This window comes from Oryctolagus cuniculus, chromosome 11 (assembly GCF_964237555.1).
Source record: "Oryctolagus cuniculus chromosome 11, mOryCun1.1, whole genome shotgun sequence".
NCBI classification, from domain to species: Eukaryota; Metazoa; Chordata; class Mammalia; order Lagomorpha; family Leporidae; genus Oryctolagus; species Oryctolagus cuniculus.
In genome coordinates, this window is record NC_091442.1 from 35,112,883 (window position 1) to 35,135,595 (window position 22,713).

At 42.4% G+C, this 22,713-nt stretch overlaps 1 long non-coding RNA gene across 3 annotated transcripts in view; it reads right to left on the bottom strand.

The window, feature by feature from the left end:
- The window catches only part of LOC103348253 (uncharacterized), a 204,097-nt gene that overhangs the window by 165,596 nt on the left and 15,788 nt on the right, over positions 1-22,713 (bottom strand). For 2 of the 3 annotated variants that reach the window (XR_011379992.1, XR_011379991.1), the window contains exon 2: positions 13,572-13,691. This is a non-coding gene — a long non-coding RNA (uncharacterized lncRNA). Of the gene's footprint in view, positions 1-13,571; positions 13,692-17,735; positions 17,852-22,713 lie in introns of those variants that run through there. The other variant, XR_011379993.1, reaches the window with a different exon arrangement.

The window sequence follows — 22,713 nt, forward strand, 5'->3', positions numbered from 1 at the left end:
CATTATTTTATTAATTTTTACTTATTTAAAAGGCAGAGAAAGAAAGTGATCTTCAGAGGTACCTTTCTCTGAAGGGAGGAGAGAACTTCCACTTTGACTATGACCTTGTCTAAACATGATAAGAGTCGGTGAACTCAAAAGGCTTCCATAGCCTTGGCAACTCATGACTGGAGCCTCGGGAGATTACTGATGCCATAAACAAGAGTGTCAATTTGTTAAGTCAACAACAGGAGTCACTGTGTGCTTACTCCTCATGTAGGATCTCTGTCCTTAATGTGCTGTACATTGAGATCTAATGCTATAACTAGTACTCAAACAGTGTTTTTCACTTTATGTTTCTGTGTGGGAGCAAACCGTTGAAATCCTTACTTAATGTATGCTAAACTGATCTTCTGTATATAAAGAGAATCGAAAATGAATCTTGATGTGAATGGAAGGGGGGAGGGAGTGGGAAAGGGGAGGGTTGTGGGTGGGAGGGAAGGTATGGGGGGAAGCCATTGTAATCCATAAGCTGTACTTTGGAAATTTATATTCATTAAATAAAAGTTAAAAAAAAAAGAAAGTGATCTTCAGTCCACTGGTTCACTCTTCAAATGCCCACAATAGCCAGGGCTGGGTCAGGCCCAAGCCAGAAGTCAGAAACTGCATCTGAGTCTCCCACATGATCACAAATATGTGTACTATTATCTATTGCTTCCCAGAGTATGAATTATCAGGAAGCTGGATCAGAAATTGAGTTACCAGGACTCAAGGCACTCAGATAAGGAATGTGGGCATGCTAAGAGGCTCAAGGCTCTTGTCTATTGTCTCACTAGCCAAACATTTCCCATGACCAAGACAAGAATCAATATGGAAGTTCACTAACCAAAACTCTGAATAGAAGGAGGCATGAAAATATTCCACTAAATAAACAAATAAGTGGCCATGAAGTTGGACAGAGAAATGGATTATTTTAAAGGGAAAGTAGCAGAATGGCTGGAGTAAGAGGAATTGGGATATTTCAAGGGACTCAGCAAAAACTATACTAACAACATGCAGAAGCACCTGGATACATATTTGGGATTGAGCATGCGGCAATCCAGTCTGCTGGTGACCTCCAGCCTGGCTGAACATTTCTCTGCCCTCCTACTGTTTATCCAGAAACTACTCCCATGTATAGTTAAGAGGAAAATCCCCTAGAAGATACAAGGGCAGATCTAGTGAGCGCTATGGTTTTCCATAGAGTGGTCTTGGCCCTGTAAATGGCTTTGGGCAGGGGTACAGCTGAACATTTCCATGGCCTCTGTGACCTTATAACCATTGTTACCTCTTGACTTATGCATATGATGTTATTTTTATTTTTTCAAAAAGTAGAACAAGAAATGCTCATTATAAACAGAAAAATAAAATACTCAAATATATATAAAATGAAAAATTATAACATAGCTTTTATTTCATTCATTAGAGTAACCACCGCTCTAAAGTGGGTACTTTTCTCTAATTTTTTTCATACCCATACCCTTTTTGCCTGTATCCTTAGTACGTTATCAAGCAAGACTAGAGTAATTATGCCAGCATTCTAGGCATCACTTTATGGTAGTACAGAAAGCCAAACTTGTCTTCTACCTTGTTTAACTTTTGTGCTATCCTTCCCTACCCAGAAAAATATTCCTCTTGGTAATTGGTCCCACTCTGTATCTGTTTGTGAAGAATGACATTGGGAAGTCTTATATTGAAACACCGAAACAAAAATGGTGAGAGGAAAAGGAAATAAATGCCATTTGGAAAAAGCAAAATTAAAGAGTTCTGAAAAATGAGGTAGAAACTAGATTTCCAATATTTGACTTACAGACATACTGGAAGTATCTTACACACTGAATAAATACGGGGGATTGACTTATAGATTATATATGCTGCTCCACTTCTAATCCAGCTCTCTGCTATGGCCTAGGAAAGCAGTAGAAGATGGCCCAAGTCCTAGACACCTTTCCCTGAGCAGAAGCAGGCAGTGGGGGTGCCTAGGAAGACAGAGGGAGGACAGGGTAAACAGTTGAAAATGAGCTTCCCTATGCTTACACTTTTCAGTTGTAAGCCAACAAAAAGACATTGTGTGCTTGAAGCAAGTTCTCTGTCGGCTTTCAGTTTCAGAATATATAAAATGGGGACAATGAAATCTACTTTATGTGCTTATCATATAGGTTGCCAAGGTGCCTGGCATGCACTTCTGTTTGCTGTATACAAGTTCCTTTTTCTGTCTTCTTTTGGAATAATCTATCTGATTGTAAAGATATGCTTCCACAAGACAACATGGCCAGAAACAATTGGTGAGATGCCAAGAGCTATTATGTCCTAGCCTCTAGCCATATGTAGCTATTAAGCCCTCAGAATGCAGCTATTTTAACTAGGAACTGAATGTTTAAATTTCATGGAATTTTAATTCATTTAAACTTAAATATGTTTTATAATTGATTCAAGCATTAAAATAATTTAAGTGGGACTGGTGTTGTAGTGTAGTAGGTTAAGCGTCCACCTGCAGCACCAGCATGCCATATGGGGACTGGTTCAAGTCCTGGTTGCTCCATTTCCAATCCAGCTCCCTGCTAATGGCCTGGGAAAGCAATGGAACATTGCCCAAGTTTTTGGGCCCCTGCATCCATGTGGGAGACCTGGAAGAAGCCCCTGGCTCCTGGCTTCAGATCAGCCCAGCTCCAGCATTGTGGCCATTTGGGGAGTTAACCAAAGGATGGAAGACCTCTTTGTCTCTTCCCCCTCTCCCTTTAACTCTGTCTCTCAAATAAATAAATAATCTTAAAAATATATTTTTAGCATGTTTGGAATGATTTGGTTATGTGAATCTCCTTTCTCAACTAAAAATTTTATAAAATATAAAAACAAATCAAGGATTCCCAATGAAAATTTTACATTTAAATCAATATATATTGAATACCATATTTCAAAAAAACCTAATAAAACAGAATATAAATGATATCAATAAGTTTTATATTAATAATTTTACATGAGTTATATGTTGAAATGAAATCTTGAATACATTTGGTATATCCAAATTTTATGTGGTGCCTAGAACATTTAAAATTGCATAAATGACTTATATTATATTTCCATTTAATAGGACGAGGCAGAGAATAACAATCAACTGTATCACATTTTCTCAGCTGACTTTCTGATGATTTTGGCCTTGCACAGATGTTTCACTATTAACGGAGCACTTATCTTGAATTAGGGAAAGAGTATCAATTGAATCAGAAGTGAGAACAGAGCAAAGATTGTAAATAAGACAATTACAGATATGTATCATGAGTAGAAGGAAGGAAATGAAGTACCAAGTAAGGAAATAACTTGCCAGAGATAACAGTGGGTTCCTTCAGATGGGAGGTCAGGCAGAAAAGGTGTTTCATAGGGAGATCATTTGAGTTAAGACTTCATGGTTAAAGATGAATTGGAATTACAAAAATATGGGTGAGAGGAACATTCAACAGGAATATTAAATGATTGTGCTCAACGTCAGATCGCTGGCTCCTGAGTCAGACTATAATTATACCAAAGTACTCCAAAAGTTCATGAAAAAAAATGACAATAAGAGATAGCTTTACTTGGGGACAAAAAATTTTGAAATCCTTGCATAGTTTTTTCATAACATACATTTTCTAAGAACTGTTTGAAGATCCCTCATATGGATGGTTTTCAAAAAATTTTGTACCAAAATGAACTTATCTTTTAAGTCCATTTCCCTTTAATTTTTTGAAATGTCCCTGTGTACTTAGATTGATCTCATCCCAGAGTCTGTGATCATAATCACTTATGAGAGATGCTACTTTCCAGTCTGACGAATTATTGACTTAGACTAACAACACAGATCTTGCCCCTTTTGGGGGAAAATTACCCAGATATGTTATTGATGAGCCATTTCCCACTTAGATTCCTCAGGAACCCAGAACAATCGCCCTATATGTGTAGATGTGTGGCATATCTTCAGAGAAAGCATCCTGTTCTACTTTCTCCAGCATTTTAATTTCCCATGACAAGGACCAATTACAAAGATTGCAGAGTGAAAATCAATGGTTTAAAGAAAAGAAGAGAATGAATTCTAAAGAAATGAGTTAACAGGTGCAGGTGTATCCTCCCAAAGCTATGACATAAAGGGGATAAGCTAACAAGATTGAGGAATAGAAATGACCTAAAAGGAAAACAATGACAAGTCTAGTAAGGACTTTGGAGCAAGGGAACCAACTAATACTACAGTCTCATGAGTAGTTATTAGATCTGGAAGGGAAGCCATCCCTTGAGCATTTTCTAGACTGAAAAAAAAAATGTAATTTGCCTTGTTGAGTTATGGAATTTTACAGGCAGATCTCACAAGTGGGCATCACCTTATTCTTAGACTTTTGGCCTCAAGTATCTATCTTTTGAATTCCAAGGGGATGCTGTAAAAGCAGAAATGTGTGCTCTGGAGCCATTTAAACTACAGATCCTCCCCCCACCACCTCCCATCCTCATCCCCTAGACATCATGGCGAAAAGTTGAAGTGATTGGGAAGCCTAAAAAAAATGATATTTATCAATTTGGAGAAAATCCAACATGGTTGTATCAAAAGAATAATTCAAATTTTAAAAACTCATCTTTGCTTACAAAGAAAAAATATATCTAGCTTAGACCTCTTATTTGAGCTATAGGCTTGTTGATCCAGCTACCCACTTAACCAGCTATCAGTAGAAATGAAGGTATTTCATGGTCATCTGAAATGGAAAAAAGCTGACTTAGGACTTCTAGTTTCTGTACCTATTTTTTTAAGACTTTATTTATTTATTTGAGATGCAGAGTTACAGACAGTGAGAGAGAGAGAGACAGAGATAAAGGTCTCCCATCCACTGGTTCACTCCCCAAATGGCCGCAATGGCTGGAGCTGCGCTGATCTGAAGCCAGGAGCGAGGTGCTTCTTCTAGGTCTCCCACAAGGGTGTAGGGGCCCAAGGACTTGGGCCATCTTCTACTGCTTTCCCAGGCCATAGCAGAGAGCTGGATTGGAAGAGGAGCAGCCGGGACTTGAACCAGCACCCATATGGGATGCTGGCACTGCAGGTGAAGGATTAACCTACTGCGCCACTCGCTGGCCCCTGTACTTAAACTTTTTATCTAGAGGAATTAGCACTATTAAGTAGCTCTAGCCAACCCCTCCCACATCCATTCTATCATCAATTCCAGTTAATTTTATCTCCAATAAATGTTTATAATCTCTTCTTCACCACAATCCAAGTTGCCATTATCTTGTAAGACAGCCACATCCTCTGAACTTGTGTCCTGGCTTCTACCCTTAATCCCTTGCCCCCAATCTCTTGTCAGGTGGCAGTGACAAACCCACTCAAATCCAGAAGGAGACAGATATCTATCCTCTCAGAACAGTGTCAGATTATTGTTGCCACTAAAAAAACAAACAAGCAAAAAACTGCCACTCTCTTACACAGTTTGGCACCCTTTATAAATCACTTTCCTTGGCATTCCCACTCCTTCTGATCACTGCCTTAAACCAATATGGAAAAAAATCCTCACCCACTTCAACCTCAATAAAGTTAATTTTTGCATGATTTAACCAGTAGAACTGTGCAGGTCTCTCTGGACATTAAGGTGACGAATTCATTCCGGTTCCATATCTCTTTATTGGTAGTTCTGGTTCTATGTGAACTTCTTATTAGTCAGATGACCTTCAGAAAATTATTTAATCCCTTTGGGCTTTGCTTTCCTCATCTAAATCAAGTCTCTCCATATCTGATCATCTCTAGATCTGCAACACAGCCTACTCTGTGAGTTCCGTCACTGACGAGGTTCACAGATGGAGGATTTACAGTTAATATTTGTATTGCATTAGTTATGAGAAACCTGCTTCTGTGTGAATTTGCTGTGGAACACGTACAAGCTTCCTGAGTATTCAAGCTATCTTTCCATCCTTCCCCCTGCATACCTAAGTTATTAGTACCACCTTTAGATCTATGATCGTTTTCAATTTTCTGAAATCTACTTTCCCTTCTTTGACACAGCCAATTTGTCTCCATTCCAGTTTCCCAAGCAAACCCCTATCTGATATGGTCTTTTAAAAAATTCGTGCACAGTCTTCTTTTCATTTTAACTGTTCCATTTTTTTCTTCAGCTGTCTTATTCAAAAGAGGCCTTTTATTAGCATAAATTTATAACAAAAAGCAATTTCTCTTGTTTGAATTTTCTTTTGCTCTGTACAAAGAGTACAGTGCACGCTGAGGCAGATGATTAAATACCTTTTACATGTTGGAGATTCATTTAAGCTATATAGAAGACAAAGGTGATATATTCTTCAAAAAAAATTTTTTTAAATCTATCATGACTAAAGTGTTTATGAATAGAAAGAACTTATTTTGTTTATTCTTAAGATTGATTTTATAAATGTTGGGTCTTAAGTATATATGTATGGATATATCATTAAATGTAAATATGTAAAAGTAAGTCTTATGAAAAATGTATTTATCATTTCTAATCCAACTAAACCACTATCAAGCATCAAAAACCCAGAGGTCTGAGATGTGTGTGTTTCACCTTTTTATTTCAATGTAATAAATATTTATATATACATATACACATATGAGTATACCAATAATAAATGTATGAAATGATCAATTTTCATTGCATTAAAACACTCATAGAATGAGCTAAAGGGCTGAGTTTTTTATCTCATTTTTAAAAACTCTCAGTGATGTGCTCTTGAGAAACATCTGTATAGTTGTCTTGAATAATTATTAACTTTATGTAAGTGTTAGGCTGTCACTCCTAATAAATAATATATTCTACATGGTCTGACAGGAGGACCAAAATTTATATATCGTTTTTTTCTACCTCAGAGCTAGCTAAGTGCCCTAAAATCAAGAGACTTTCAGTAATGAATGTGAATCCTAGCCAGACAAAATTTATTAAACATTAATACATACTGATGATCTCTGTTTTACATTATTCAATTTCCTATTTCACCTTCTACATCACTGGTCTTTCCTTCTAGGTCATTTTGCTTGTTCTAAATTCACTGGCAAAATGTTTGTGTTTCTTAGGAACCTTCTCCTCTTTATCTACACACCCTCTCTAGTTGAGCTCAGTTGTTCCCATGGCTTTCAATAACACTGATAAAGATTTTCATATGACAATCTGGACTGTAGCCAGTTAATTTTCACTGCAGGACTCAGTTAATGGCCTCTCTATATTCATACAGTCTTGACAATGTGATTTTGCAAAAGCTTTCATCAGGAAGTGAAGTCAGTTCCCCCACCCTCTGAATTTGGGTTGGCCTTATAGATGTTCTTTGCTCAGTAGAATGCTTGGAAAATGACAATGTACCAAGTGTGAATTCAAGTCTCTGTCTACTCTTGGAACTGTCCCTTTACCCTAAGAACAAGCCCAAGGCAGCACACTAGAGGATGAAAAATGATGTAGACCCATCCACCAGCTGACAGCCAAGCAGCCCCCAGCAATGTTCATCTAGCCACCTCGTGGCTGACCCCTGAGGCATGGTGGAACCCAAGAAAGACCACATGAGCCTACCTGATTAGCCAAGGCTAAATAACCAACTTACAGAATCGCAAGACAATGGCATTGGTTTTTTTAAAATTGTTCTTTAAAGGTTTACTTATTTGAAAGAGTTACAGAGGGAGAAGGACACCACCCCCCACAGAGAGAGGGAGGGAGTCTTCCATCCATGGTTTCAGTCCCCAGATGGCCACAATGGCCAAGGCTGATCCAAGCTAAATCCAGCAACAGGGAGCTTCATCCAGGTCTCCTACATGGGTACAGGGGCCCAAGAACTTGGGCCATCACCCACTACTTTTCCCAGGCCATTAGCAGGGACTTAGATTGGAAGTGGAGCAGCTGGGACATGAACCAGCACACATTAGATGCTTGTGTTGCAGGCAGCAGCTTTACCTGCTATGCCACAACGCTGGCCCTGGTAGTTATTGTTCTAAGTTGGTTAACTTTTGGTGTGATGTGCTTTGCAGAGATTCCTAAATGACACACCAGTTCAGCTTTTTCTGCCATTTGGGGAATGAACAGAGGATAGAAGACCTCTCCCTCTCTCTGTCTCTTCCTCTCTCACTGTAACTCTGCCTTTCAAGTAAATAAATAAGTAAATAAATAAATCTTAAAAAAATAGAAAGAAAGAAACATCTGCAGTAAACTGTTGACTTTCACACCAAGTTCAAACCCCACCCTCCAGTTTTCCCTACTCAAAAACTGGCCCACCTAAAAGTCCAACATTTGAAAGATAACACATAATTCTTCCTTTCCCATGTCCTCTACATCAAACCATCACAAAGTCCTGCTGTTCCTATTTTTTCACTTTTTCCTGCATTCATTCACTTCTTTCTAGTTCTGCTACTGTTGATTCCCCCAGTCTAAAGCCACTGACATCTCTTGCTGTAACAGTAACCACCTATTTGAATCTCCCCAGTCTACATGTTAACCACTCCAAATCTTTTTCACACAAAATCTAGAATATTTTGGATAAAAGTTTGAAACTGGCATTGTGGCACAACAGGATTAGGGAGGCTCACTTTCCATATTATAATATCAGAGTGCCAGTGCAAGTACCGGCCACTCTGCTTCTGATCCAACTTCCTGCTAGTGAATTCTGAGAGGCAGAGGATGACGGCTCAAGTGCTTGGCCCCTGCCACCCACATGGGAGTCCTGGATGGAGTTATGGGCTTCTGACTTCATCCTGGCCCAGCCCTGGTTGTTATAAGGCATTTGGGAAGTGAACCAGTATATGGAAGGTATCTCTCTCTCCCTTTCCCCATTTTAAGGAAATGAAAATATTAAATATTTTTAAAATACATTTCAAACTAAACTAAGTTAATCATACGAACCATTTATTTACTTTTAGTATCACCAGTGATTACCACAAATTTTGACCCATAGTGTCGCTCCCCCTCTTCGTGGAGGAACGACACAAGACCCTGCGCTGTTCTTTCGTCTGCTCGGCCCTCCCCGGGTTTGCTGCTGGTTCTTCCCGGGTTGGCTACTATCCCTTCCACCTCCGTGGAAGGGCAGTTCCCCCTGGCCACATTCCCCACTTCCGCAGGGGAGCGGCACACCACCGGCCGGCTTTCTTGGGGGCTGCACAGGTGTTCCTTCAGCTAGATGTTCCCCTTAGATGTTCCCCATAGATGTTTCCGGTGAATGCCGTCTCTCTCCTCCTTTATAGTCCTCCTCTGCCAATCCCAACTCGGCTGCCCACACGCCGAGTACGCTGCTCTCCTCCAATCAGGAGCAAGTCCTACAGTTTATTAGCTGAACTGGAGGCAGCTGTGCGGAAGCTGTTTACTTCTCTCCCAGCGCCATATTGTTGGAGAGCAGATGCATAGAATAAGTCCTAATTCCAGTAACTCAGTCCAGTCCGGGCTGCTCCCCACAGATCCCCCTTTCTTTTTATTTTTTGGCGTTGATACGTGCCTGTCTTCGGTGTCCCGCGGCACACACTCTGCTCTACTTGCTAGAGTTGCCACAGGCTCTTACAAGTCCTATCAATCAGGCAAACCGAATCCGGGTCCTCTCTTCGCCATGTTGTGAGGAGGTTTTTAGGCGCTGATGCGTGCCTGTGTTCGGTGACCTGCGGCTCACACTCTGGTCGAGCCGCTTGCTGGCGCTTACCGCCTTAATCAGGCAGACCGAATCCAAGCCTTCTAATTGCCATGTTGAGGGGAGGCCTTTCTATTTCTCTATTTCTCTATCTCCGGGCATTCCTACTTCTCCCATTTTACTTCCATCTTCCAGCATTCCTATTTCTCTCATCTTACTTCTAAACTTCTGTTTCTCTTATCCCCGCAGCTTCCCGCTGCCCACCCCGCGGCTACTTCTCGGCGGCTTCCCGGCTGAGCCGCTTCAGCCCGCGCCTCTCTCATCTGCGCAGCTCGGCTTTGCGCGGCTTGGCTTCGCGCGCTCCGCGGTCTCCACGCCCTTCGCGTCTGCACCACGGCCTCGCGCCAGCCCCGCGTTCCCTATGTACTTGAGCCCCGCACACTCTGTCTGCGCGCGGCAGCCTCCGCGAGTCACACAGCGTAGCTTACTTGTCCGCCACTAGCATTCAATCTAAGTTCCCTGGGCTAGCCTGGCGAATTCAACCCAGCTCACGTTTCCGCCCCACGATCTGGCTTCCCGTCCTTTGCTCCCCGGGCTAATCAGACGGACCCCAATCTGGCTTACGTTTCAGCTTCTGGTTTCAACTTTTCGCCCCCTATTCCCGGGCTAACTTGAGAACCCCAAAGTGGCTTTCGTGTCCGCCTTGGCCTGCCCCCCGCGGCTTCAATTTCCCTAACATTTTTCTCTACCCGGTATGTTTCCCTAAGTTTTCTTCCAACAATATTCCTCCCTCATTTCTCCTGGCCTCTCCCCACAGTCCGCGTCCGAGTCTGTTTGTTCTAGCTTTCACTTTCGCTTTCGACCTTAGAGATTTCTCCCAGCTTCCCCCCGTAGTCCGTATCTGAGTCTATGCCTAGGCTTTCAATAGCTTCTTCCGGCACCTTTTTCGTCCGGCTTTTCCCTAGGCTGTTTGCTAGTCTCTCTCTCCGATATTTTCCCAGTTCTTCCCGTTTCTTCCCTCCTAAGTTTGCTATCCGACCTAGGTTTCCTAATCCGAGTCATTTCTTCCCTCCTAAGTTTCCTATCCGAGTCACGGCACCATTATGTCGCTCCCCCTCTTCGTGGAGGAACGACACAGGACCCTGCGCTGTTCTTTCGTCTGCTCGGCCCTCCCTGGGTTTGCTGCTGGTTCTTCCCGGGTTGGCTACTATCCCTTCCACCTCCGTGGAAGGGCGGTTCCCCTGGCCACATTCCCCACTTCCGCAGGGGAGCGGCACACCGCCGGCTGGCTTTCTCGGGGGGCTGCACAGGTGTTCCTTCAGCTAGATGTTCCCCTTAGATGTTCCCCATAGATGTTCCCGGTGCATGTCGTCTCTCTCCTCCTTTATAGTCCTCCTCCGCCAATCCCAACTCGGCTGCCCACATGCCGAGTACGCTGCTCTCCTCCAATCAGGAGCAAGTCCTACAGTTTATTAGCTGAACTGGAGGCAGCTGTGCGGAAGCTGTTTACTTCTCTCCCAGCGCCATATTGTGGGAGAGCAGATGCATAGAATAAGTCTTAATTCCAGTAACTCAGTCTAGTCCGGTTTGCTCCCCACACATAGTAGGCACTTAGGGAATATTATTTAAACAAGTGAATGCAATACAGTTCTTCCAATAATTCTTTTTTTTTTTTTTTGACAGTCAGAGTGGACAGTGAGAGAGAGAGACAGAGAGAAAGGTCTTCCTTTGCCGTTGGTTCACCCTCCAATGGCCGCCGCGGCCGGCGCGCTGCAGCCGGAGCACCGCGCTGATCCGATGGCAGGAGCCAGGAGCCAGGTGCTTTTCCTGGTCTCCCATGGGGTGCAGGGCCCAAGCACCTGGGCCATCCTCCACTGCACTCCCTGGCCACAGCAAAGAGCTGGCCTGGAAGAGGGGCAACCGGGACAGAATCCGGCACCCCAACCAGGACTAGAACCCGGTGTGCCGGCGCCGCTAGGCGGAGGATTAGCCTGAGCCGCGGCGCCGGCCAGTTCTTCCAATAATTCTATCAAGTAGGTTTTTATCACCACAGTTTTACAAATAAGAAATTTGTGTGCAGTTATTATTGGTATCTTTCATGATCAAAGCAGATAGAAGTTATGGCAGCATGAGAATACTTCCAAAAGTTCATGGAAAATGGAATTAAAACACGAATTAATTTGGGTATAAAAACAAATTGAAATCCATGTAGTTGTCTGAAAAATCACATTTTCTGTGAACTTTTTGAGGACCCCTTGTATGCATAGATTTCAATTTTTTTGCACTAAAATAAAGTTATCTTTTAATTCCATTTCACACAAACTTTTTGAAGCACACCTTGACCGGGCCAATTAGTTTGAGAAGGGATGGGGAACAGAACGCTGTGTCTCTTAGGGGAGTGGGGGTGGGGCTTAGTTCTTCAATCCCTCACTTCTAGTGACTTGAAAACCAGAAACTGCAATTTTTTTTTTTTTTTTTTGACAGGCAGAGTGGACAGTGAGAGAGAGAGACAGAGAGAAAGGTCTTCCTTTGCCGTTGGTTCACCCTCCAATGGCCGCCGCGGCCGGCGCGCTGCGGCCCGCGCACCGCGCTGATCCGATGGCAGGAGCCAGGAGCCAGGTGCTTTTCCTGGTCTCCCATGGGGTGCAGGGCCCAAGCACCTGGGCCATCCTCCACTGCACTCCCTGGCCACAGCAGAGGGCTGGCCTGGAAGAGGGGCAACCGGGACAGAATCCGGCGCCCCGACCGGGACTAGAACCCGGTGTGCCGGCGCCGCTAGGCGGAGGATTAGCCTAGTGAGCCGCGGCGCCGGCCCAGAAACTGCAATTTTAAAGAGGGATTGTTGCAAAAGCTGTGACAAATAAAGTGTCCCAACTCAAATAAGCTGTTTCCCACCTTTGAACTGATGCCACCGCTCTGGAGTCACATCCCCAAACAACTGAATGCAGATGCAAGATGAAGGAGACAATTATACCATCTCCTCACATCCTCCCACTTCACAGAGAGGAAAATGTTTCCCAGAAGCCTCCAATGATTTTGGGTTATATTTTCCTGGCCAGAATTCGGACCCACTCCCATTACAAGAGAAATCATTTGCAAAGGAGACAAGACAGCCATGTCTGGTCTGCATTCATCACTATTTATCATGACCTGGGCTAGGCTCATTGCCACCGAAATGTATCAAGGTTCTGATATCTATAAAGGAGGGAAGAATGGCTATTGATCACACAAGCAACAGCATCTGCCACAGCAATTCAATTACCCTCTGTTCTTTTTCTTCCACTGTACCCTAGAAAGTATGGATGCTATGGGTTAGATCAATGGGTTAAGATAGTTATCATTCAATCTGATGACATTGAATCTCAGCAAAGTTGCACTATACTCTTCTCAGTAAATAATGAATACGTATGTTGTATCCAAAGAATTTTAACATCTTACCTCCTGACAATGGAGTTATAGCATATAAAAAGACCAAACAATATAATAATGTACTAACCTGATAATAAATCTAAAATTGTCCTGATAAAGAAATACAGCCATGTTACAAATTTTGTACTTTACCGACAACCTAAACAGGCTAATATCAAAATAAATCAATTTTGTCTACACTCCAGTGCTCCTTTCCCCATAAAAACAAATTTCATTTTCTAAAAATTCAATCTACATGTTTCTGTTTTGCTGGCAGTCCCATGACAGTCACCAGAAACTATATATAGATTAACAGAAGCAAAGTTCGTCTTATAGAGCTGGCCTTTAACTAAGAGCTCCAAAAACTGGCTGTGTGACATTAGGCAAATATTTCATTTCTTCTTCTGTAAAATGGAAGAATTAAATAGACTGAGAGCTTTCTAACTTATAAAATTCTATGATTACATCTGATGTTCAAATTGAAGCCAGTGGAGCAATACATTAGTAAGGATAATTGATGCCAACAGCTGTAACAGCCTTCAAATTATAGCAGCTTAACATAATAAAAGTTTATTTCTCACATAACCATCCAGTTGGATTCATGAAGTGTTCTTGGGGTCTTTTCTCCAAGCTGTGTTTCAAGGATCCAGCCGCATTCATCTTGCAATGTTAACATCCTCTCCACCTGACCTGCATAGCTCCTGTAAGAGAAAAAAAGAAATGTGAAGAAAAAAACAGGAGTATGGGAGGCAGGTAAATTGGACCAGATATGTTGCCCAATATCTCATTATATGGCCTCTGCCTAAATAAAAGCAAGGCTGGGTAATGTGGCTTATGAGACCATAAAAAGACAACAGGATCAGTGAGGGTTGAGCCAATCTTTGCCACTAACATTTTTGGAAACATTTCCTTTTGAATTCAAAGTAATGTGGAGGATGTGAGTTTCATGCTGAATATTCCCATTGTGTCACTCCCTTTCCTGTGTTTCCAAGCATCTTTTACCACTACTACTACTGTTTTATCAAGCATTGACTATTTATGACTATCTCCCACTGTTGGCTAGGTGCTACCTGAAAGAGGAGACCTGTGCCAGTTATTTCTATCCCAGCAGGGTTTAGCATGGTAGCTGGCACATATTACATTTAAGAAGGATTGGAGGGGTCAGTGCTGTGGCTCAGCAGGTTAACGCCCTGGCCTGAAGTGCCAGCATCCCATATGGGCACCAGTTCGTGACCTGGCTGCTCCACTTCCAATCCAGCTTTCTGCTATAGTCTGGGAAAGCAGTGGGAGATGGGCTCCTGCACCTGCATGGGAGACCTGGAAGAAGCTCCTGGCTCCTGGCTTTGGATCTGCACAGTTCCAGTCATTGCAGCCAGCTAGGGACTGAACCATTGGATGGAAGACCTCTCTCCCTCTCTCTCTCTCTCTCTGCCTCTCCTCTCTCTGTGTAACTCTGACTTTCAAATAAATAAATAAATAAATTTTAAATAAAGAGGAAGAAAAAGGATTGGAGATCCTGGACAAATTGTAAAATAAAGGAACATTTTTCAAGTGCTTTGTGTCCTAGTATGTCCAGTGTCTACTCCCAAATACCTAGGTTGGGTGAGAGTTGACTTCTAAGGAGAGCCTTTGAATTGTGTATGTATAATTAAGGAGGGGAGGGAGAAACTGTGTTTAATATTTTGGAAAAATCTGAGGAAGCACAATTGTCACCTTACAGAATGATGAGGAGGGTTTCCTGCATGCAAAGAGGTGGGGGAGGTAGAAAACTGGCAACCTTGATCCCCAGCAGTGATGGGGAATGAGGATAGTGGGAATAACTACAGGACATTTGTATATTTGTCAATATCAGATCTTTTGTAGCACAAAATGGTAAGGTCTCTCTTTGATCCCCCTCAGGTCATGTTCCTGAGTCAATGGGATTACTGGGAGGGGCATCAGGATCACCAAACTGACAAAATAATTCTGCGCCAGCACTGTTTTTGTCCTCCATCCCACCCCAGCACCACCACCCAATATAGCCTAATCCAGAATCCACTCCGAAAGAAGTGATTCTGCAGTGGTTGTAATACCAAGATATTCCTACCCCAGAATTAGGAAACATCTCCACAGCTGTCTCAGGTTCTAGCAAGCAGACGAGGGATGCACATGTGAGTTTTGCTTATTTCAAGCTAATGATGCAGTTTATTTTTTTAAAAATGTATCTTAAGAAGCAGAGAGACAGACATGCATGCAGACAAAAAGAGCTTCCTTCCACTGGTTCACTCTCCAAGTGCCTGTAATGATTGGGGCTGGACCAGGCCAAAGTCAGGACCCAGTTCAGATCTCCCATATGGATGGCAGGAGCCCAATTAGTTAAACCAACACCTGCTACCTCTTAGGGTCTACATTGCAGGAAGCTTGCATCAGGAGCTAGAGCCAGGACCACATCCAGGCATTCCAATGTGGGCTGCAGGTATCTTAAGTCGTGTCTTAACCACCAGGCCAGGCACCTGGCTTGGGGATATATTTTAATTTTTGTTAAAAAAAAATTAACAATAGGAAATATTTACTGAAAGCCAACTCTTAGAATTGTGCTTTTCAATACAGTAGCCACTAGACATATGTGGCTATTTAGATTTAAATTTAATCTAGTCAAAATTAAACAAAATTTAAAGTGAAATTCCTTAGTCACACTAATCATAAGTCCAGTGCTGAATGGCCACATGAGGTTAGTGGCTATCTTCTTGGACAATGCAGCCATAGAATATTTTCTATCATCACAGAAAGTTATACTGGATAAGGCTGTTCTAGAAATTGTTTCCATGAAGTTAGTGTGTCCAGCCTTCCAGGTCAAGTTATCTCTACCTTACTTGGTAGAAAATAGGATACACTTTAAGGAAATGAAAGCAGGGCCTGTATTTTGCTGAAATTCTGACATATGCATACAGTTTCTTAATATGAATTTTGTATATTTGAAGGGTCAGTTTATCTTGGAAAGCTAAATTTTATATTTCTAATATGAACAAGAGTTTAACTTCTCAGAGCTCAGTGATCATTATAGGTTAAAGGTTTTAAGAGCTAAAGCAAATAACCCTTGACAAGAATTTAAGCACTTAAGGCAATGACAGAAGCAAGAAAGAATAAAGAAGGTTGCCTATTTTCCCCAGGTATGTATCATTTTAAAGAAAAAAATTCTATGATACCATATGCAAAGCACGGAGATTCCTTGTGTAAGCACACCTTCTAAGATCTGAGTGTTAATAAACTATGGTATCATTTCTTTCTGAGGAAAGAAGTCCACCAGAGAGGAAATTGAATTGGATCTTGGTCAGTTTCATCATTGATCCAGGAGAGACAAAGACTATCTGACTTCAGGGAGTTGACCTGTGCAAGTTACTAGAGCTGCTTATAAAACCCCTGGCTGGCTCTAGTAGAAGACTCTACTTCCCATCACCTAAAATTAAAAAAGAAAGAATGATGTATGTTGCTTTCAGTGGAAGCACTCAGGACTTGTGTTTGTCTAACTCCTCTATTTTCCCTATATTGGCCATCATAGAATTCCAGCTGAAGTCTTCATCAGAATTCCATTAGTGAGTATGATGGAGAAAAGCTGTGTTAATCTGCATTGGATAGTTATGGAGTAGAACAAACATTTGCTCTGTTGTGTCACCGTGAACATGAGATATTTGTTATTGTAATATAATTTAGCATACTCTGGTCAACACATTACCCAAATCTAGGTCACAGATGGGGACAATGGGATCTGTCTTTTGTTTCTTACAAGTAGAAAAGTTATATGTGTAAATGGGTCAAAAATTAGATAGAAGTGAGGGAGTGAATTTGACAAGGGTATTTCTAAGTCTGATTTCTTAAAGACAGCAAACCTAGGAAGTAGAATGGCTCATCCATCATCCATGTAGTCATAAATGACATGTGAAAGTTTATTTAAACTTTGCTGTGAGCTTGAAACTTTTTCCTGCCTTACTGCTTAAAAATATGAAGTGAATATGGCAAAAGTGTTTAAAAAATGTTAAATCTTAAAGTTAAAAATTAAATTTGAAAAGGAAAAAAATTATTTCCTAGACACTAAAAATAAAATACTCCTTAGATATTCCTAACATGCTTTTTCTAAAGAGCCTTAAGGATTTCATTCCTATCTTTCTAGATATACTGCAAAGAAATTTTTTTCTTTAAGAACAAATAAACCATAGAGATCAACAACCAACTTGCTGAGTCACTTGTCTCTCTTTTGAATTTTAACTACAGGGATCTGAAGGCAGCCTATGCTAGAGAGAGAGAGAAACACAGACGGGGAAACAGAAAAAAAAAAGGCAAAAAGATTGAAAGAAAGATTTAGAGATGGAGAGAGAACTAGAAAAACTGATTTTAGGAAGAATATATATATTTAAGTCAAATGGAAAAAGCAAAAATAGTATATGAAAGGTTTGGTTGAAATATCTTCATACTATTTAGTAGGAGTCTTCAATAAAAATATTTTAGTAAAATCTGTAATGTGGTTAAGGTTTGAATTGAGGTTTAATCGTAGAAAGAGCAAGGAAATTAGACTAAAAAACCTAAATTTGGATTTTTGGTTTTGTTTTTTTTTTTAATCCTAGGGCTTCTACTACTAATCTGATTTAGATAAAATCACCTCACTTTTCTGCATGGTTTTCTTGCCTATGAAATGGGAGTAGAAGACCTTAACACACAAATTCATAGGAAAGAGAATGCTATGAAATACTTTACAGGAACTGGAAAAGGACCTGAAACCAGGCAGGGAGCAGCACCAAGTCCCGTGTTTCCTCTTTCTCATGCCATAACTTCTTCTACCGAGAGTTTCCTTCTCCATGAAAACCACCTGTGGAAGGGTAAGCCGCAGTTCTAAGCCTGCCATTTGTTGGAAAACTGGGTCAAATTTCACCTTCCTTATTCTATTAAATCTTCTCGATAACCCTATGTGACTTTATTCCCAAAATTTTAGTAAGGTTAAAAAAATGCCCCAAGGAGGGGCCGGTGCTATGGTGCAGCAGGTTAAAGCCCTGGCCTGAAGCACCGGTATCCCATATGGGCACCAGTTCTAGTCCCGGCTGCTCCTCTTCCAATCCAACTCTGCTATGGCCTGGGAAAGCAGTAGAAGATGGCCCAAGTCCTTGGGCCCCTACACCCACGTGGGAGACCCGGATGAAGCTCCTGGCTCCTGGCTTTGGATCAGCACAGCTCCTGCTGTTGCGGCCATCTGGGGAGTGAACCAGCAGATGGAAAACCTTTCTCTCTGTCTCTACCTCTCTCTGTAACTCTGTCATTCAAATAAGTAAAATAATAAATAAATCCTTTTAACAATTGATAAAAGAAAAACTGTAAGAAAAAGATAAAGAAAGGCATTTTTAAAAAGTGCCCCAAGGAAAGCAGTGGAAAATGGTACAGGTGCTTGGGCCCCTATACCTACAGGGGAGGCCAGGAAGAAGCTCTTACCTCTTGGCTTCGGATCGGCTCAGCTCCAGAAGTTGGGGAGTAAACCAGAGAACGGAAGTCCTTTCTCTCTGTCTCTCCCTCTCTCTGTAACTCTACCTCTCAAATAAATAAATAAATAAAATGCCCCAAGTTCACACAGTCTGTTAGTAACCTATTGCCACAATAATGCAGTATTGCAAGCCTTCCCCAGATGTGATAGATCACTACAACCACCATCTAGTGCGACTTAGTGACCTAGAGGTCCACCTGGCTGTTCTGCTGTGCACTAGTCTCAACCGGGATCCCTCATGAAACTGCAGTCGTCTGGACTTGGGCAAACAAATTTAATCTATGACCAAGGAGCAGGAAGTGAGCTGCAGGAAGTGGAGTAGCCTCAGACTCTTTTATTCAATAAAAGCTGATTTGGACCAACTATCTAAATCCCTAGAACTGTATTCCAAGAATATCCTTTGGTCCAATGCCTTATGCCCATGTAGTCCTGGCATAGATAAATGTGCAAATCCATGATTCTGAAAGAAAGACTGGCTCCCATCTCCATGTTACCCCTGGGAGAAGTGACTGATGGCAAGACAGAGCCTTCTAAGGATACACACGCAGTCAGGGCACACAGATGCTTCCAATTCTCCACCAGTTCCAGGGAAGAGCAGTTAGGACGCCCAATTCACTGCAGCTGAGGATTATTGAGGCTGATGCTTCAGCATCATATCATAGCAGACTGTGTCTCATGAACCAGCAACATCAGCATCACCTGGGAGTTTGTCAGAAATGTAGATTTCTTGGGCTCCTACCCAGCCCTACTAAATCAGAATCCAAGAAACACTGCTGTAGCAACAATAGTACCTCTAGAAAAGCATTTGTAGCCAGGTTTACTGTATTAATGAGCAAGCCCTTCAAGCTGCAGCCCTTTGCTGAGCCTCTAAGCTACCACCCACACCCTTGATGTCTCCAGTTTTTCAAACGGCTTCCCTCTCTGGACGGGCATCCATTATTTGCTTGCTCAGCATAGGGTTCCTTCTTGTTTATCTCAACCTGCCTTTTCACCACCACCACCCACTCCCAGCCCATGTGATTTGGGTAGGACTTAAGGTTATAGGAATGTAGATGTCTCACCAATGGAAAAAAGTAGCCATGGAATTTACCGGAAATTTTGGAGAAGCAGCAAGTTCTCTGCCACCATTGATCACAACTGGCTGAGTAGATCTGAGAACAAGCTCAACACAGAGATGATGAGAGGTATGTTTCTGACCACTCGAATCCAGCTTTCCTTCAAACTCTGAACTCAAACCCAGACTTTTCACTTATATAAGCCACAGTCCCTTTTATGCCCAAGTTACTCCAGTCTGGATATTTATAACCTATAAGCAAAGTAGTCCTGCTCTGCAAAGTTGCTCCATTTTCCAAATTTGCTGACCACATCCAAGTTTTTGGCTCATCTGCTAATCCCTGTTCTACTCCTACCACATGTTATTAGTCATTTTCCCAACTTCCAGATTCCAAAATCTTTGTTTTATATTTGCTCTTTTGGTCACAAGTCTATGGGGATTTCATGAAATAATATGGGCTGTTTCAGATATGAGCATATAGACACTGTATAGATAATATTGGGGACAGACATAACTCTTCAAGGTGCCTACAATGGGCCTGAAGCACCACATTTCGTGTGCTACACCCAAACTGTAGGCCAGCAGGTTCAGCATCACCTGAGAGTTCGAACAGCCTCACTCCAGGCCAGCTGAAAAAATCTGCAGCTTAACAAGATCCCCAGGGGGGTGGTGATATAGATAGATAGATAGATAGATAGATATGTTTGTGAAGTTCTGCTCTAAAAAACATATCATGTTGTAGGAAAAGCTGGCCCTGTGGTTCCTCTCTGCCTCAGTTTCTACACTTTTTTTTTTTTTTTTGACAGGCAAAGTTAGACAGTGAGAGAGAGAGACAGAGAGAAAGGTCTTCCTTCCGTTGGTTCACCCCACAAATGGGCGCTATGGCTGGCGCCCTGCACTGGTCCAAAGCCAGGAGCCAGGTGCTTCTCCTGGTCTCCCATGCGGGTGCAGGGCCCAAGCACTTGGGCCATCCTCCACTGCCTTCCTGGGCCACAGCAGAGAGCTGGACTGGAAGAGGAGCAACCGGGACTAGAATCCAGCGCCCCAACCGGGACTAGAACCCGGTGTGCCGGCGCCGCAGGCAGAGGCTTCGCCTGGTGAGCCGCAGTGCTGGCCAGTTTTTTACACTTGTGAAGTGAGAAGATGAGGCTATTTCAAAGACTTACTTGAGCCCAGACTGTCTAAGACACTCACATTGTCAGGTTCCCAGCTTAAATTGGTTATGGCAACCTAGCATACAAATTATAATAAAAATAATGGGCAGACAAAAAAAAAAAGATGCTTCCATCAATCAGAAGAAAATGGGTTGACCCCTGTGTGTGGTGTGAAATCCAATTAAAAACAATGATTTAAGAAATTACGAGGCCGGCACTGTGGCAGGTTAAGCCTCCACCTGTGGAGACAGCATCCCATATGGGTGCCAGTTTAAGTCTCGGCTGCTCCACTTCTGATCCAGCTCTCTGCTGTGGCCTGGGAAAGCAGTAGAAGATGGCCCAAGTCCTTGGGCCCCTGCACCCACATGGGAGACCCAGAAGAAGCTCCTGGCTCCTAGTTCTGGATCAGCCCGGCTCCTGCCATTGCAGCCATCTGGGGAGTGAACCAACAGATGGAAGACCTCTCTCTCTGCCTCTTCCTCTTCCTCTGTAACTCTGCCTTTAAAATAAATAAATCTTTAAAAAATGAAAAAAGTAAGTCCAGAAAGGTTGAATAGTTTTCAAAAAGTCACACAGCAGAGCTGAGGAGATACAAGAGAGCAGAGGGTAACGTTGAACACTAGTACTCTGGAGCTAGCAGTCTAGATCCTAGCATTTATTACCTCAGTGTCCTTGAGCAAAATACTGAACTGTTCTGTGCCTCAGAGCACTCAACTATTCACTTGGTATTATAATGGTACAAACATTATGAAGTTGCATGGGATTAAATCTGTAAAGTATTTTTTTAAAAAGATTTATTATTTTGGGTACCAGCGCTGTGGCATAGTAGGCTAAGCCTCTGCCTGCAGCTCTGGCATCCCATATGGGCACCAATTTGTGTTCTGGCTGCTCCTCTTCCAATCCAGCTCTCTGCTTATGGCCTGGGAAAGCAGTGGAAGATGGCCCAGGTGCTTGAGCCCCTTTACCCATGTGGGAGACCTTAAAGAAGCTCCTGGCTTTGGATTGGCCCAGCTCCAGCCATTAAAGCCATTGGGGAGTGAACCAGTAGATGAAAGATCTCTCTCTGTGTCTTTCCCTCTCTCTGTCCATAACTCTGCCTCTCAAATAAATGAATAAAATATTTTTAAAAAGATGTATTTTATTTGAGAGGCAGAGTTACAGGAGAGAAAGGGAGAGAGAGAGAGAGAGAGAGAGAGAGAGAGAGAGAGAGAGAGACATCTTCCATCTGCTAGTTCACTCCTCAAATGGCCACAACAGCCGGGGCTGGGCCAGGCTGAAACCAGGAGCCTAGAACTATACCTGGGTCTCCCACATGGGCTCAGGAGCCAAAGCACTTATGGTATTCTTCCCTGCCATACGGGTTGCTGCCATTGCAGGCAAGGGACTAATCCACTATGCCACAGTGCTGGCCCCAAATCTATAAAGTATTTAGAACTATGCTGGCAACATATGGCTTTGTTACATGTGTTTGTTAAATAAAATAAATCCTGACTCCCTATGCAAAGTGTTTTCCACAGTACCCTGGTGCTCTCTTCTAATCAGCTTACAGGTTTGTTTGTTTTTTAAGATTTCTTATTGAAAAAGTATTAAAAAAAGTGACTGGGAGAGAAATGAGAGAGAGAGAGAGACATTCACTGGTTTACTCTCTAAATGCCCACAAAAACCAAGTCCAGGCCAGTCTGAAGCCAGGATCCAGAATCTCCATCTTGGTCTCCCACACAGATGGCAGGGGCTCAAGTACTTAAGCCATCTTCCACTGCCTTCCCAGGGGCATGAACAGGAAGTCGGTTTGGAAAACAGATAGCCAGGACTTGAATTGGCACTACAGTATGGGATGCTGACATTGCAAGCAGTGACTTAACCCACTGCACCACAACACTGGCCCCTACAGCTATTCTTTAGAAAGGGAAACAGAAGAGAAGGTGATAGAGAAGAGCAATTTGGAGATGCTGATTGTAAAGTTTAAAGGAATGTAGCAGCAAGCTATGGAATAATAGCACCCAGCAGACAAG